The sequence below is a fragment of the Tachypleus tridentatus genome, chromosome 10, assembly GCF_004210375.1.
Source record: "Tachypleus tridentatus isolate NWPU-2018 chromosome 10, ASM421037v1, whole genome shotgun sequence".
Classification (NCBI taxonomy): Eukaryota; Metazoa; Arthropoda; class Merostomata; order Xiphosura; family Limulidae; genus Tachypleus; species Tachypleus tridentatus.
In genome coordinates, this window is record NC_134834.1 from 122,700,141 (window position 1) to 122,717,946 (window position 17,806).

Consider the following 17,806-nt stretch of genomic DNA (forward strand, 5'->3'; position numbering starts at 1 on the left):
AATGATTATGTCTACCATCTTGGCTGAGGACGAGAGTATTATTATAGATAGGAACTAAGGTAGGGAAGAGAAAGAGTACCACGAACATAGTACATTCACGGATGGACGGTTGTACTGAGTAGGTTAGAAGAGCTATAGATATTTTTAGTTTTATAAAATAATTAAAGCTTTTTCTCTGTGTTTTCGATGAAATTTTATGTTTTTTATGTCGTAGTGATGAAATTGGGGTAATGACTTGGTTGAAGTTCTCTGGACTTTTCACCTAAAACGGAAAAATGAAATTAAAACCGTTAACACCAATTCTCTAAGTATAACTTGTAATTCTGTTACTATTGTAATGTTATTGTTAGCTTCTTAAGACTCGTATGGATAATATATATACAAGTTAAAGTCAAATTGATAGCCATGGAGATTGGATGGATTTTGCCTGTTTTAATCATGTGTTGATGCAGTTGTATTTAATCATATTTCCCACAGTTATATATCGTATTATTTGAAGAATAAACCTGTAAAAGACTCGATACTATTAATTATCAAAAGTATTTTAATATTATAATAGTTTCAAGAAATTCACAAGAAAACAGTAGGCGATAAAAGGGTAATTACTAATTAGAAAACCATTAGTGAGCAGGTTTTCTTAGAGTTAGGTGCAAGTGTGAAGTTAAGTGATAATTTGTACATGTGTTTAATTAAAAAAACAACTAATTTTTGTCCTTAGGGATGTGTCATTGTTTATATATTATATCCTATTTTGTCTACTGTGTTAAACCTATTAACAAAAGTACAAATAAATCATTTTGTAAATGGTCATAAAGTGTTATATTTAGAGAGAATGTTTGTTAGATGTTAAGATTTGATTTTTAGTGCATGAAATATTTTCAAATGAGAATGTGATTCAAGATAATAAAACTTGTGTGTTGTGGGATTGAACAAAACTGAAATAAATTCACATAAATAAGATACCGCCAAAATAAACACTATAAAGAAAATGTATATTTGGAAAGTTTTAAAATGTGATGTGACAAAATGTTATGCCATTGTGATTAGCAGATAGAAAATAAAAGAAAAATGATTTATTGACAATGGTACATGCCACTAGTGTACATGTTATAAATGAAATGATAAACAATATCATAAACCTAAAAGAAACCTGAAGAGAAAAACTGAAATTGTATTCTCTACAATATATATTTTTTCCCTCTAATCTAACAATACTTTAAGATGAAATTATATTTTATTCCTGTTCAAACTATTATGAGCAAGTGTCCTATAACATTATAATTTGTTTTTCTATAGTTAAATTTAACAAGGAAAGGTCATTTAACTGTAATCTTCACCAGTATCTCCTCTCCTGTCATGTTTATTTATTATACATTATATTTGGACAAATATATCCATATAAAATTGAATTTGGGGACAATATTTAAAAAACTGTGTGAGAAACTAAGGCAAAATGGTGTTGAAGAGGAAAACATTTTAAAATTTACATTGAGGCATTTATTGTCATAACATTTGTTGTTTTATTTTGTCATATTATTTATTATTATCATAACATTTGTTGTTTTATTTTGTCATATTATTTATTATCATAACATTTGTTGTTTTATTTTGTCATATTATTTATTATTATCATAACATTTGTTGTTTTATTTTGTCATATTATTTATTATCATAACATTTGTTGTTTTATTTTGTCATATCATTATTTATTATCATAACATTTGTTGTTTTTTTGTCATATTATTATTATCATAACATTTGTTGTTTTATTTTGTCATATTATTTATTATTATCATAACATTTGTTGTTTTATTTTGTCATATTATTTATTATCATAACATTTGTTGTTTTATTTTGTCATATCATTATTTATTATCATAACATTTGTTGTTGTTTTTTGTCATATTATTATTATCATAACATTTGTTGTTTTATTTTGTCATATTATTTATTATCATAACATTTGTTGTTTTATTTTGTCATATTATTATTATCATAACATTTGTTGTTTTATTTTGTCATATTATTATTATCATAACATTTGTTGTTTTATTTTGTCATATTATTATTGTCATAACATTTGTTGTTTTATTTTGTCATATCATTATTGTCATAACATTTGTTGTTTTATTTTGTCATATCATTATTGTCATAACATTTGTTGTTTTATTTTGTCATATCATTATTGTCATAACATTTGTTGTTTTATTTTGTCATATCATTATTTATTATCATAACATTTGTTGTTTTATTTTGTCATATCATTATTTATTATCATAACATTTGTTGTTTTATTTTGTCATATTATTTATTGTCATAACATTTGTTGTTTTATTTTGTCATATTATTTATTATTATCATAACATTTGTTGTTTTATTTTGTCATATTATTTATTATCATAACATTTGTTGTTTTATTTTGTCATATCATTATTTATTATCATAACATTTGTTGTTGTTTTTTGTCATATTATTATTATCATAACATTTGTTGTTTTATTTTGTCATATTATTTATTATCATAACATTTGTTGTTTTATTTTGTCATATCATTATTTATTATCATAACATTTGTTGTTGTTTTTTGTCATATTATTATTATCATAACATTTGTTGTTTTATTTTGTCATATTATTTATTATCATAACATTTGTTGTTTTATTTTGTCATATTATTATTATCATAACATTTGTTGTTTTATTTTGTCATATTATTATTATCATAACATTTGTTGTTTTATTTTGTCATATTATTATTGTCATAACATTTGTTGTTTTATTTTGTCATATTATTGTCATAACATTTGTTGTTTTATTTTGTCATATCATTATTGTCATAACATTTGTTGTTTTATTTTGTCATATCATTATTTATTATCATAACATTTGTTGTTTTATTTTGTCATATTATTTATTGTCATAACATTTGTTGTTTTATTTTGTCATATTATTTATTATCATAACATTTGTTGTTTTATTTTGTCATTATTTAATGTCATAACATTTGTTGTTTTATTTTGTCATATCATTATTTATTATCATAACATTTGTTTTATTTTGTCATATCATTATTTATCATCATAACATTTGTTGTTTTATTTTGTCATATCATTATTTATTATCATAACATTGGTTGTTTTATTTTGTCATATCATTATTTATCATCATAACATTTGTTGTTTTATTTTGTCATATCATTATTTATTATCATAACATTTGTTTTATTTTGTCATATCATTATTTATTATCATAACATTTGTTGTTTTATTTTGTCATATTATTATTGTCATAACATTTGTTGTTTTATTTTGTCATATTATTGTCATAACATTTGTTGTTTTATTTTGTCATAACATATGTTGTTTTATTTTGTCATATCATTATTTATTATCATAACATTTGTTGTTTTATTTTGTCATATTATTTATTATCATAACATTTGTTGTTTTATTTTGTCATATTATTTATTATCATAACATTTGTTGTTTTATTTTGTCATATCATTATTTATCATCATAACATTTGTTGTTTTATTTTGTCATATCATTATTTATCATCATAACATTTGTTGTTTTATTTTGTCATATCATTATTTATTATCATAACATTTGTTGTTTTATTTTGTCATATCATTATTTATTATCATAACATTTGTTGTTTTATTTTGTCATATCATTATTTATTATCATAACATTTGTTGTTTTATTTTGTCATATCATTATTTATTATCATAACATTTGTTGTTTTATTTTGTCATATTATTTATTGTCATAACATTTGTTGTTTTATTTTGTCATATCATTATTTATTGTCATAACATTTGTTGTTTTATTTTGTCATATCATTATTTATTATCATAACATTTGTTGTTTTATTTTGTCATATCATTATTTATTATCATAACATTTGTTTTATTTTGTCATATCATTATTTATCATCATAACATTTGTTGTTTTATTTTGTCATATTATTTATTATCATAACATTTGTTGTTTTATTTTGTCATATCATTATTTATTATCATAACATTTGTTGTTTTATTTTGTCATATCATTATTGTCATAACATTTGTTGTTTTATTTTGTCATATCATTATTTATTATCATAACATTTGTTTTATTTTGTCATATCATTATTTATTATCATAACATTTGTTGTTTTATTTTGTCATATCATTATTTATTATCATAACATTTGTTGTTTTATTTTGTCATATCATTATTTATTATCATAACATTTGTTGTTTTATTTTGTCATATCATTATTTATTATCATAACATTTGTTGTTTTATTTTGTCATATTATTTATTGTCATAACATTTGTTGTTTTATTTTGTCATATCATTATTTATTATCATAACATTTGTTGTTTTATTTTGTCATTATTTATTATCATGACATTTGTTGTTTTATTTTGTCATATTATTTATTATCATGACATTTGTTGTTTTATTTTGTCATATTATTTATTATCATAACATTTGTTGTTTTATTTTGTCATATTATTTATTATCATAACATTTGTTTTTATTTTGTCATATCATTATTTATTATCATAACATTTGTTGTTTTATTTTGTCATATCATTATTGTCATAACATTTGTTGTTTTATTTTGTCATATCATTATTTATTATCATAACATTTGTTTTATTTTGTCATATCATTATTTATTATCATAACATTTGTTGTTTTATTTTGTCATATCATTATTTATTATCATAACATTTGTTGTTTTATTTTGTCATATCATTATTTATTATCATAACATTTGTTGTTTTATTTTGTCATATTATTTATTGTTTTATTTTGTCATTATTTATTATCATGACATTTGTTGTTTTATTTTGTCATATTATTTATTATCATAACATTTGTTGTTTTATTTTGTCATATTATTTATTGTCATAACATTTGTTGTTTTATTTTGTCATATCATTATTTATTATCATAACATTTGTTGTTTTATTTTGTCATATCATTATTGTCATAACATTTGTTGTTTTATTTTGTCATATCATTATTTATTATCATAACATTTGTTGTTTTATTTTGTCATATCATTATTGTCATAACATTTGTTGTTTTATTTTGTCATATCATTATTTATTATCATAACATTTGTTGTTTTATTTTGTCATATCATTATTTATTATCATAACATTTGTTGTTTTATTTTGTCATATCATTATTTATTATCATAACATTTGTTGTTTTATTTTGTGTATTGTATACACTTAAAATGATTTTGTCTGTATAATATTTTGTCCTCAGATATGAAATTCATAGAATAATTTTATTCAAATTTTATTAATAATTCATAACCAACTTTTCTGTTTAAAATATATACCAGATCCTGATAATTATACTTAATTGAGAAATAATTACTTTTTCAGCATAAAACCTAAAGAAAATGTGAAGGATTTCTAGTCAGTGGTGCTGTATATCACTGAATAGACAAATACATAGTGCTGTTTCTAATAGAATTTAACAATACAAATGATGGAACATGTACAACAGAATGATGCGGTATGTATTAATATGATGTTTATTAATGAGTAAAGTGTAGAAGTATTTGGTTTTGCAATGTAATAACTATTCACAGAAATATCTGTATAAAGATGAACAAACTACAATGTTGAGTAGGTTTTGGGAAGGAATGTTTGGTGTACTGAAAATAATCAATGAAGTGGATCCCAGAATCCAGAGAAGTAGGTAATCCACCATGACTGTTGTTAAAAGTATATCAGCAAGAGAATTTTAAAGAAGATTAAACAGCAGAAAATCTGCTGATTAGGAACCCAGGGATCTTGAAGAGACCACTTGATCAACTACCTTGAAGAATTACCTCAGTGACAAGACAGTCAATAATAAGAGGTAATCTTATTTGCATACCATCTATCTGAGAAGAGAAAAACCACCAATAAAGAATTGGTCAATAGACAGTTTCGTGTAGTGATTAATTTTTATGTAAGAATTGTTCAAAGGAATTCACAATCCATAAAGGGGGCAGTGTTTTCAAATATCTTTATCTATATATTGATAAAATTAAACTGATGTTTAGTTAAGGATGAATTGTTTGTGAATATAAGTTATCAATGAATGAGCAGTTATTGGAGTATTTATTTACAGTTCATTAAGTAATGACAGAGTTCAATGTGTGAAAGATTGAATAGCTGTTGATAGTGTAAAAGTAGTTATTAATTTAGATTTCTTAAAAATGAAATATATTTCTGCTTAAAATTATCACGAAACACTATATATATATATATATATGTGTATATTAGTAGTTAATATGTAGGGATGGGTCAGAAAAAAAAAATTGGCCACCTTATTTAGTATTTTTACTCTCGGATTCCTTAAAATAACTGATTCAGTTGTAGCTTTATTTGATTACCAAATTGCAATTACTGAGTGTTGCACAGCTTGCATAACAGCAATATTGTTCTATTCTCCCACCACACGTTTAGAAAACCACTACTAAGCAGTGAGTTCAGTTTATAACCACATATTATTTCCATGTTTCATAAAAACAGTTCTCTTCGTGGTTACTAGATGGCAGTACAATGCCTCATGACTTTCTGGCTTCTAATTGCACAAACATATCATCTTTCAAAACAAATTTCAGTAAAAGTAAACAAATAAATAAAGAATAATTTAAATTAATATTCAAGGCATCAATGAGATTAGTTATTGATGTAACTGAGAGATCTGTATACATGATATCTAAGTTTGTATAGTACTCTTCAGTTTAAATGCTTTTATTCTAACCTGAGTTCATGCAACTGACAGGAATTCAAGATTTAGTTGTAGATAAAAGTTATTCTTTGTTATTTATATAGTGACTTTAATATGGTTTTGTGTATTCATCCTTACCTTGTTTTAAACATTGTTACCCCTCCATCATACTAATTTTCCAGTGTTGTTTTCTTGCTAGTGTATTAGATTTACAGTAGTACATAGCTCATATGTTTGTGAACTTAGGCACACAACCTGTGTCAAAGTGAACATAACCTGTAGCAAATATCATTAAAGAAATTAAATAAGTTTTGCTATGTGGACTGAACTTGCAATAATTTCTACCAGATATTTGAAAAGAACCTGCACAATAATAGGATAAATTGCAACAGTATGTTGTGTATATATATATACACAAAAAATATACATATATTTTTTACATAAAAAATTTTATTTTACATAAAAATATACATATATTTCAGTTTATTTAAAAGTGCTACCTCCTACCTCAGTTTATATTTTAGTTTTATCCTGTTTAATTATAAACATTAAAAAATGGATTCCTTCTTCTTCAGTTGTATTTTATTATTCATTTTGTAATTTATTATAAAGGATTTACTTTATATTTTATTTATTTAGCTGTTTCATTGTGCATGTTTTTTACACTCTGTAAAAGGAGTTTTATTACATGAATAAATGGTCTGTTGTAGTTTTGTCAGAATGTTGTATTGAAGGGTATGTTTTCCATTTATTATCATCATTCTTAAAGGGGATTGATTTTGTATATGGTTGAAAATCTATTTCTTCTATGTTTATAAATATGTATGTTGTTTTTAAGGTTTATAGGTGAATCATTTTTCTACTATAAATTTTTGTTTATTGTTATTTAATGATTTCATTTTTTGTGTATAATCATAAATGTGCTTCCTTCTGTATATATTATTACAAATGTTTATGTGTTTCATAGTTATATGTAACTTGTTTCTAGCACCTCAGAAGTACAGCAATATGTCTGTGGACTTACATTGCTAGAAACCGGGTTTCAATACCCACAGTGGTCAGAGTACAGATAGCACTTTGTGTAGCTTTGTGCTTAACTACAAACATTTTCAGTGATATGTGTGAACTTGTATATATGTATCTTTCTCTTTGCCTTACGTATTATTTTCAAAGCATTTTGTTTGACATATCAGGTCTTGGTTTATTAGCATTATAATTTTAATGTAGAGTATATTTCAAAAGATTATTTTGTAGTTTTAAAGTTATTGGTATTTTTGGATGGTTACTATTATCTCAATATAGAAGTGTTTTTCTTGTTTTAATTTTAATTGTTAAAGTATTGCAAATGCTTGTCTCTTTGTTATTAAACATTTAGGTTTGTAAATGTTTTCAAGGTGAGAGATAGCTCATGTGCTCTTTGACCAGAGTGCAAATTCAAAGTTTATTGTTTTAAGTTGAATCAAATGTCAGCTTGCAGGATAAACAGAAGTGTGGTATCTAAATATATCATGCATTTCTGTTTTCTTGTATTATATAGTAGTAGTTCTGAATACACACATTGCACATGTTTCATGTAATATGTGATCAAGGAAGCTGTTGATTCCCTTCTGTCTTTGTTCCTTTGTTATTATCAACAAGAAAATACCTATCCTGTAGAAGTATGCAGCAGTGGTCATTGCACAAGAATGCCAACAGCAGTGTTCTTCAATGATAGTTTGAATGAGATGACCAGTCACATGAGTAGCACTAGTTGCCTTGGGCAATTGTGACATTTATTGCTAAGTAATTAACATTGGATTTAGTAAGTCACTTAGAAATGTTGATAAAATGAGTAGTTAAACAGAAGAAATGAAGAATACAGCAACAGTGGCAATCCATGATTTTGTGAAAACAAGTACACATACTATGTTTGTATGAAGTCTGTTTTAAAATGGATTGTTCATTTTGTATTTTCATTAGTGGCTAGTTTCTTGGTTTCATTCATTTTCATGATTCGGTAATTTGGAGTTTGAGTATTATTTTGTAATTAGTATCCTGCTCAAATCTCCTGTTATTCTGAAGACTTATCCCATTACATTCTTGTTCATTTAGCTTCAGCTGAATATACTACAAACAGATCAAACCATGATTTGATGACACAGTGAGAAGATCATGTGAATACTCTCCCCATAAAAAACCCAACCCAACAGTGCAGTTATAATTTTGATTTTATGAAAACACAATTGCACTATTTTATCTGTATACTGTTTCATGTAGCTTACATTATAATATCTGTATACTGTTTCACGTAACTTACATTATAATATCTGTATACTGTTTCACGTAACTTACATTATAATATCTATTAACATAAAACATTAATGACAGTCTAATATAGCAAGCAATGGTTCTCATGGTGAAAAGGGGAGATAATGTTATTAAGTTATACAGTATTTGTTTCATTGAAAACAAAAAAGTTAATGAAGATATGATGAAACATAATTATTACTGAATGATACCCAAATAACATTTTATTTGTGTTTCCATATCTCGGGAGTGTACAGTTGTTATTTTTTTACACTGATAAGTCTTTGTGTTTGATCACATACTTTTGTTTTAGTACATTACAATTAATATGACAAATTTTTTACTATATGTTTAGCCAGTTTAATTTTGAAAATTGAAATTATGATAATTCTATTTACGTATCACTTTAATTGATTATAGAACAGAAAGAAAATTAACATCTACAACATTTGTGTTTTATTTATAGAGAAGTTATCTGAATTGTTAAAATATGCCTAGCTTTTCTTTCTTTAAAAATACCTATAATTATTTTTTAGGAGTTAAACCTTGAGAAACGTTTAATTATTGTATGATTCTATTCAATGTTTATGACATGCATGTAAATGAGACATGAATAATGCAGGTATTGCTTTTATCATAAATGTATGAACATAAAAATATTTACTTTTGTTGTTGGATATGATTGTGGTTCATTATTCTTACCAATGAAACATTTATAAGAATTTTCTTAATTTCTCTGAGATGTTTACTACTTCAAGCACAGACTAACATCTTTGTCAAAAGTTCGTTTCTCTGTGACCATATTTATCAGTTTATCTTACCATTGTGATTGGTTCTACACAAGAAGACTTTATATTGTTTATAAGTATATAACTGTGTACTAAAGCATTTCTCAGAAATTTGAAACATTTAGAAATATAAGGAAAAATATTTTTAAATATAAACTTCTATCATTTTTCTATAAAAAAATGTGGGTGTCGGTGAAAATAAAAATATCATGAAAATTGTTTGCCTAAGTTTGCACTATGCAGGTCCATTGTGCACCATTTATGTACATAAAAATTTTCATTATGAGGCCATCTGTTTAGTTTGAGCAGAATGTCATGGACCTGAGGTTTTCTGTTTAGTCTGAACAGGCCTTTGCCATTCTTCTTTTGAGCCTTAGTACAGTAATATTTAAATATCTATAATATCCCATAAATTATAGACAAAAGAAGGTAAAATATTCAGATTCTTGTACCAGATTTCATATAATTTAGAAGTGTCTTTCAGAAAAGTTTTACTGTGGATGAGACAATATTAAAACTTCATGTGAGCCACATAAGTTGATATTGCATCTAATGATGTATCTGTTGAAATATTCATAATAATAAAAGTCAAGTTATTGGTTGAAGTTACATGAGATTGTTATTGCTAGAGACATTAAGCAGATTGTATAATTAACGTTAAAACATAAAATACAAAAAGTTCAGCTATACCCCTTTAGAAAAATTAAATTCAAAACCTGAAGGGATCAGGGCCACAATAGCACAATGACATTAACTTGTATGCTGTTGTCATATCTTTATGGATGTGTTGGTCTTCTACAACTATTTATATACAAAAACCAGCTATGGAAGATGTGTAGTAGAACTGTCTGTAACAAGCTGTGGAAGATATGTAGTAGAACTGTCTGTAACCAGCTGTGGAAGATATGTAGTAGAACTATCTGTAACAAGCTGTGGAAGATATGTAGTAGAACTATCTGTAACCAGCTGTGGAAGATATGTAGTAGAACTATCTGTAACCAGCTGTGGAAGATATGTAGTAGAACTATCTGTAATCAGCTGCAGAAGATATGTAGTAGAACTATCTGTAACCAGCTATGGAAGATATGTAGTAGAACTATCTGTAACCAGCTATGGAAGATATGTAGTAGAACTATCTGTAACCAGCTGTGGAAGATATGTAGTAGAACTATCTGTAACCAGCTGTGGAAGATATGTAGTAGAACTGTCTGTAATCAGCTGCAGAAGATATGTAGTAGAACTATCTGTAACCAGCTGTGGAAGATATGTAGTAGAACTGTCTGTAATCAGCTGCAGAAGATATGTAGTAGAACTATCTGTAACAAGCTGTGGAAGATATGTAGTAGAACTATCTGTAACCAGCTATGGAAGATATGTAGTAGAACTATCTGTAACCAGCTATGGAAGATATTTAGTAGAACTATCTGTAACCAGCTATGAGGAACCTTACATACACTTACTGTTTGTTATCTTTCATGATACATTTTAGTTCTTATAGTAATTTTTTCAAGTTTATTATCAGGTGAGTTCATTTGACCAATAACAGTGCAACTTATAACAACTGTACCATTTTCACTAAAATATATTGTAATATTTAACAAAACCAAAACCTTAAGGGGTGAGGTTATTGTAAAATTATGGAAGATGTCTGGATTAAAAAATAATGAATGGTGAGTTTTTACAACAAGCTATTATAAGTTTAGATAGTGAATTTGATAAAAGTCAAATAGTTTTTGAGAAATTGTTACCGAAGTAACAAAATTATTTTCAAGGAACTGATATGTGCTACAGCTTACAGTTAGCTAGACAGTATTAATATTCTGTCTTATTTGTCATTTCTACATAAGAAATTTTCCCATAATATACATCAAAATACAAGATATGTTAATCTAGAGCAGTGTTTCTGAAACTGAGGTTTGCAAAACATGGTTGAAATTTCATAAAAATATTTTGAAAAACATGAAGTATGACATCAATTGAAACATTACATTTTGGAACACAGCTTTTCATGTACACCAATTTATGACATCAATTGAAACATTACATTTTGGAACACAGCTTTTCATGTACACCAATTTATGACATCAATTGAAACATTACATTTTGGACCACAGCTTTTCATGTACACCAATTTATGACATCAATTGAAACATTACATTTTGGACCACAGCTTTTCATGTACACCAATTTATGACATCAATTGAAACATTACATTTTGGACCACAGCTTTTCATGTACACCAATTTATGACATCAATTGAAACATTACATTTTGGACCACATCTTTTCATGTACACCAATTTATGACATCAATTGAAACATTACATTTTGGACCACAGCTTTTCGTGTACACCAATTTATGACATCAATTGAAACATTACATTTTGGAACACAGCTTTTCATGTACACCAATTTATGACATCAATTGAAACATTACATTTTGGAACACAGCTTTTCATGTACACCAATTTATGACATCAATTGAAACATTACATTTTGGAACACAGCTTTTCATGTACACCAATTTATTTTCCAAAACAAAACAAAATATTGGAAGGTTTGAAGGTCCATAAAATTATTTTTAATTTGAAGTGACACTTGGTTTACTAAGGTTTTGAGAACCACTGCTCTATGATTGCACTGTATGCTCATTGGAACTTTTTACTATCATTACAATAACATTAACTCTTTTTGTACCTCTCAGAAGTCAGTCTTTTCCAATTTTGGTAAACTATATGACATGTTAGGTTTCTTTCATGTTCTCATATGTTTCAACTTTTTTATATATATAACTTTGGCAGATACACTGATAAAAATCACACATTTATTGTTCACACAATCACACAAGTGGAGTTTTTTATCTACAGCTAAAACTGAATATTTTCAGTTAACTTTTGATAGTACAGATGATGAAAATCCCATCCCTACAATCTTGTTTATATTGTTTTTGGAAGATTTATATTAGCCACCCCTACTATCTTGTCTTTGGAAGACTTATATTACCCATTTCTGCTATTTTGTTTATATTGTTTTTGGAAGACTTATATTACCCCCATACTATCTTGATTATATATTTTTTTGAAAGATTTATATTAACCTTCCCTACTATCTTGTTTATATTGTTTTTGAATGATTTATATTACCTCCCTACTATCTTGTTTATATTGTTTTTGGAAGATTGATATTACCCATCCCTACCATCTTGTTTATATTGTTTTTGGAAGATTTATATTAGCCATCTGTACTATCTTGTTTATATTGTTTTTGGAAGATTTATATTACCCATCCCTACTATCTTGTTTATATTGTTTTTGGAAGATTTATATTAGCCACCCCTACTATCTTGTTCATATTGTTTTTGAAAGATTTATATTACCCATCCCTACTATCTTGTTTATATTGTTTTTGGAAGATTTATATTACCCATCCCTATCATCTTGTTTATATTGTTTTTGGAAGATTTATATTGCCCATCCCTACTATGTTGTTTATATTGTTTTTGGAAGATTTATATTACCCATCCCTACCATCTTGTTTATATTGTTTTTGGAAGATTTATATTACCCATTTCTACCATCTTGTTTATATTGTTTTTGGATGATTTATATTAGCCATCTGTACTATCTTGTTTATATTGTTTTTGGAAGATTTATATTACCCATCCCTACTATCTTGTTTATATTGTTTTTGGAAGATTTATATTAGCCATCTGTACTATCTTGTTTATATTGTTTTTGGAAGATTTATATTACCCATCCCTATCATCTTGTTTATATTGTTTTTGGAAGATTTATATTACCCATCCCTACTATGTTGTTTATATTGTTTTTGGAAGATTTATATTACCCATCCCTACTATCTTGTTTATATTGTTTTTGGAAGATTTATATTAGCCATCTGTACTATCTTGTTTATATTGTTTTTGGAAGATTTATATTACCCATCCCTACTATCTTGTTTATATTGTTGTTGGAAGATATATATTAGCCATCTGTACTACCTTCTTTATATTGTTTTTTGGAAGATTTATATTACCCATCCCTACCATCTTGTTTATATTGTTTTTGGAAGATTTATATTAGCCATCTGTGCTATATTGTTTTTGGAAGATTTATATTACCCATCCCTATCATCTTGTTTATATTGTTTTTGGAAGATTTATATTGCCCATCCCTACTATGTTGTTTATATTGTTTTTGGAAGATTTATATTACCCATCCCTATCATCTTGTTTATATTGTTTTTGGAAGATTTATATTACCCATCCCTACTATGTTGTTTATATTGTTTTTGGAAGATTTATATTACCCATCCCTACTATCTTGTTTATATTGTTTTGGAAGATTTATATTAGCCATCTGTACTATCTTGTTTATATTGTTTTTGGAAGATTTATATTACCCATCCCTACCATCTTGTTTATATTCTTTTTGGAAGATTTATATTACCCATCCCTACCATCTTGTTCATATTCTTTTTGAAGATTAATATTACTTATCCCTATTACATTGTTTTTGGAAGATTTATAATACCCATCCCTACTATCTTGTTTATATTGTTTTTGGAAGATTTATTTTACCTGTGTCTTCATTTCTAGTTTTCTTTTCTTGTTTTTCTTTACATTTTTAATGTAGTATTTCATTAGACATGGGAAGGTTGTATTTACAACCAAGTTCTATATATAATAAGGTTCAAACTTTAATATTTATTGTTGGCTGGTAGTTACTGATTCATCTTGTACTTAGGCTTTTTAGAGGAATACCAAATATTTATAAGAAAGTTAACTTGAAGGAGTAATCATAAAATCATATACATTATAATTATGATTTTTAAAACATTACTTCTATTTAATATTACTTATGAAAGCAGATCTTACGTTTGAAACTGTCATCTGAGAAAAGTTAGTTAATACCATTTTTTTAAAATTTTGAGTTGTAATGAAAATAGAACAGTAGAGAGAACCATAAATTCTAAATGTTTTCTGTGATTTTTATTGAAATTGCCAGAACGTTTGACTCAGTCATTACATATGTATTGTTATAAAATTAAATATACTTATATTTAAAGTTCTGATGACCTATTGATGAGGTATTTAGAATACCATTTCGATGAACAATCGAAGCCATTCCTACATAGGTGGCGCTATCGCTTTATGATATACTCGTTTACTAAGGCATCAGTGAATTGGGTTTGCTTCAATGGGTCAAACATTTTACCTGGAACATTTAGATTAAGATAGTTAGGCAAGTATTTCCAAATCTTCAAGATTAATTAAGGCCCCAGTCATTTCTCTTTATTGCTAAACCTTGCTTTAGAAACTTCCTTTTAGTGTGATAACTCAAATTAGTTTGATAAAGTGGCCACTAATGCCTTGTAGTTGATGCAGTTATGTGTTGGAAGATCGCTTAGTGTTATTAAAGCTTGTCATTTTAACTGTGTAACAAGATGAATAACTTACTGTTCGTTACTCCAAGTTGCATCTGAAATTGTTTTGAATTTCGCGCAAAGCTACACGAGAGCTATCTGCGCTTGCATCTGAAATAATTTTAAATTGTGTCCGATATACTTATGTACATAATTTATTATTTTTGTGATTGAGCAGTGTTACATTCTGTAAGTCGGTCATTCTATTTTATAATGCACAGTTAATCATTTTTGCCCTCCCCCCAGTGGCACAACTGTAAGTCAGGACTCACACCGCTAGAAACCAGGTTTCGATACCTGTGATGGGCAGAGCACAGATAGTTCATTTTGTAGCTTTGTGCTTAATTCTAAACAAACAAAGGTCACGAAAATCTAAGATATTCCGATCTGTTTGCATGGGACGATTTTTCACAATAATTTTGCTCTGTAACTTGTCAAAAAATTACATTTTGATTAAACTTGGTGCACATGCGTAGAATATTATTGCTCATTATGCTGCCAAACATAGTTTGTGTCACTTAATAACGATATACATGCGTACACATTTTCGTATATTTTGAGAACCAAGGACGATCAACACTGCGTGGCGGAGATATGCGCTCTATTGAGTGCCCCTCGAATTTTCAGTGTTTTCTTCTGGTATTGGTGCCATTTTGTACTTAATTTTTGTGTTTACTTCATTTATGCTCTCGACTCGTAATCCGAGGGTCGCGGATTCGAATCCCCATCACACCTAACATGCACGCCCTTTCAGCCGTGGGGACGTTATAAGGTTACAGTTAATCCCGCTATTCATTGGTAAAAGAGTAGCCCAAGAGTTAGCGGTGGGTGGTGCTGACTAGGTGCCTTCCATCTAGTCTTACATTGCTAACTTAGGGACGGCTAACGCAGATAGCCCTCGTGTAGCTTTGCGCGAAATTCAAAAACCAAAGACTAACAAAACATTGATGCCACTTTGGATTTTGTTATAAATCTCTTGTATTGAATATTTACTTTTTTAATTAATTGTTTTTGTAATCCTTCTGTACGTTTTCTGTGGGTTATTCCATCTTGGTTTTCCTTTTTTTTTTGTAAATCTTAAGTCATGGTCTTATAATTCGTATCTTTTATTTTTGGTATTCTTTATACTGTTTTGTTATTTCCTTGAAAATTTCTGTCTTGCTTTAAGCATGTTATCTTTAAAACCAGTCAGGATTCTTTTTTATGTTCATAAAAGTAATCACACTCCTGACACACATATCATAATTGTTTGTTTATTTTACTATGCAGTAAAGTGAAAAATACAAAGTCTAGTCTATTTAGCGATATAAAGTTGTATTTCTTGAAGTTACACGATTAATATATAAAGAAATTCACCAATAAACCAAACCTTACGAAATAAATTCGAAATTAAAATAGAAATTCCATTTATTTGTTAATTCTTCATCTCTATTTCTTTGTCGAAACAGAAGTTCAATATTAACAGTACTGAACTGATTGGATAGCAGTAAGGTGCAAACTAATTAAATCATTAAATCAGTTACTCATTAACTGACTGACAAACTCGATAATTGATTAATTAATTCTTCTTACTTGATTAATTTTAAAAAAAATTCTAGTTGCTAACAACGGTACAACTGTCTAGATGAAACGTTCCCCGCTGGTACAACGGCAAGGCTGCGGATTTACAGCGCTAAAATCAGGGGTTCGATTCTCCGCGGTGGACTCAGCAGAGAGCCCGATGTGGCTTTGCTATAAGAAAACGCGTACTGGATGAAACACACATAGCTAACCTGAATTAATACCTTAAGTTTTATCATCACAGTAATTGTTAAGTAGCGGCAGCGAGTATAAATAGAACCCAAGATAACAGTATTAAAAACTGACGAATATATTTGATTATGAATCTTTTAGTGTATTTTTGACGATAATTATTAAAGTTACCATTTTTATAGAATTTGCTATTTGTCTATAATTTTCATTGAAAGTATATGCAATTTATTAGTATAAATTGTAATATATTATTATTATATAATATATTATTAGGGGCCTGGTATGGCCTAGCGCGTAAGGCGTGCGACTCGTAATCCGAGGGTCGCGGGTTCGTGCCCGCGTCGCGCCAAATATGCTCGCCCTCCCAGCTGTGGGGGCGTTATAATGTGACGGTCAATCCCACTATTCGTTGGTAAAAGAGTAGCCCAAGAGTTGGCGGTGGGTGGTGATGACTAGCTGCCTTCCCTCTAGTCTTACACTGCTAAATCAGGGACGGCTAGCACAGATAGCCCTCGAGTAGCTTTGTGCGAAATTCCAAAACAAACAAACAAAAAACTAGAGTTTAGCTCGGAAGGTGTTTACAAGAAGTTTTTGATCTTCGAGCTATGAGAACATATAAGGTCGTGTGCACAGTACTTACTTGAATAGAATTATGTTGATAAAATATCGTTGTATTGTTGACTTGAAAGATATAGCGTTTTTTTTTATCTGGTTTGTAGAAAATGTTAATAAAGGCTTTGCTTCTGCGAAAGAGACTACAATATTTTGGAGGGAAAATATTTGAATTAAAGTTTAGGGAAGTGTCGAGAGAGGGCGCAAGC

The 17,806-nt window shown here is 27.4% G+C and overlaps 1 protein-coding gene across 3 annotated transcripts in view; it reads left to right on the forward strand.

Moving 5' to 3' along the window:
- The first annotated feature begins 8 nt into the window (after window positions 1-8).
- The window catches only part of LOC143230236 (uncharacterized), a 146,893-nt gene continuing 129,095 nt past the window's right edge, over window positions 9-17,806 (forward strand). Inside the window, exons 1-2 of one of the 3 annotated variants that reach the window (XM_076463412.1) lie at window positions 9-122; window positions 5,395-5,527. The gene's annotated coding sequence lies outside the window, so the exon portion shown is untranslated. Of the gene's footprint in view, window positions 309-5,394; window positions 5,528-17,806 lie in introns of all 3 variants that reach the window. The other 2 variants (XM_076463414.1, XM_076463413.1) reach the window with 2 other exon arrangements.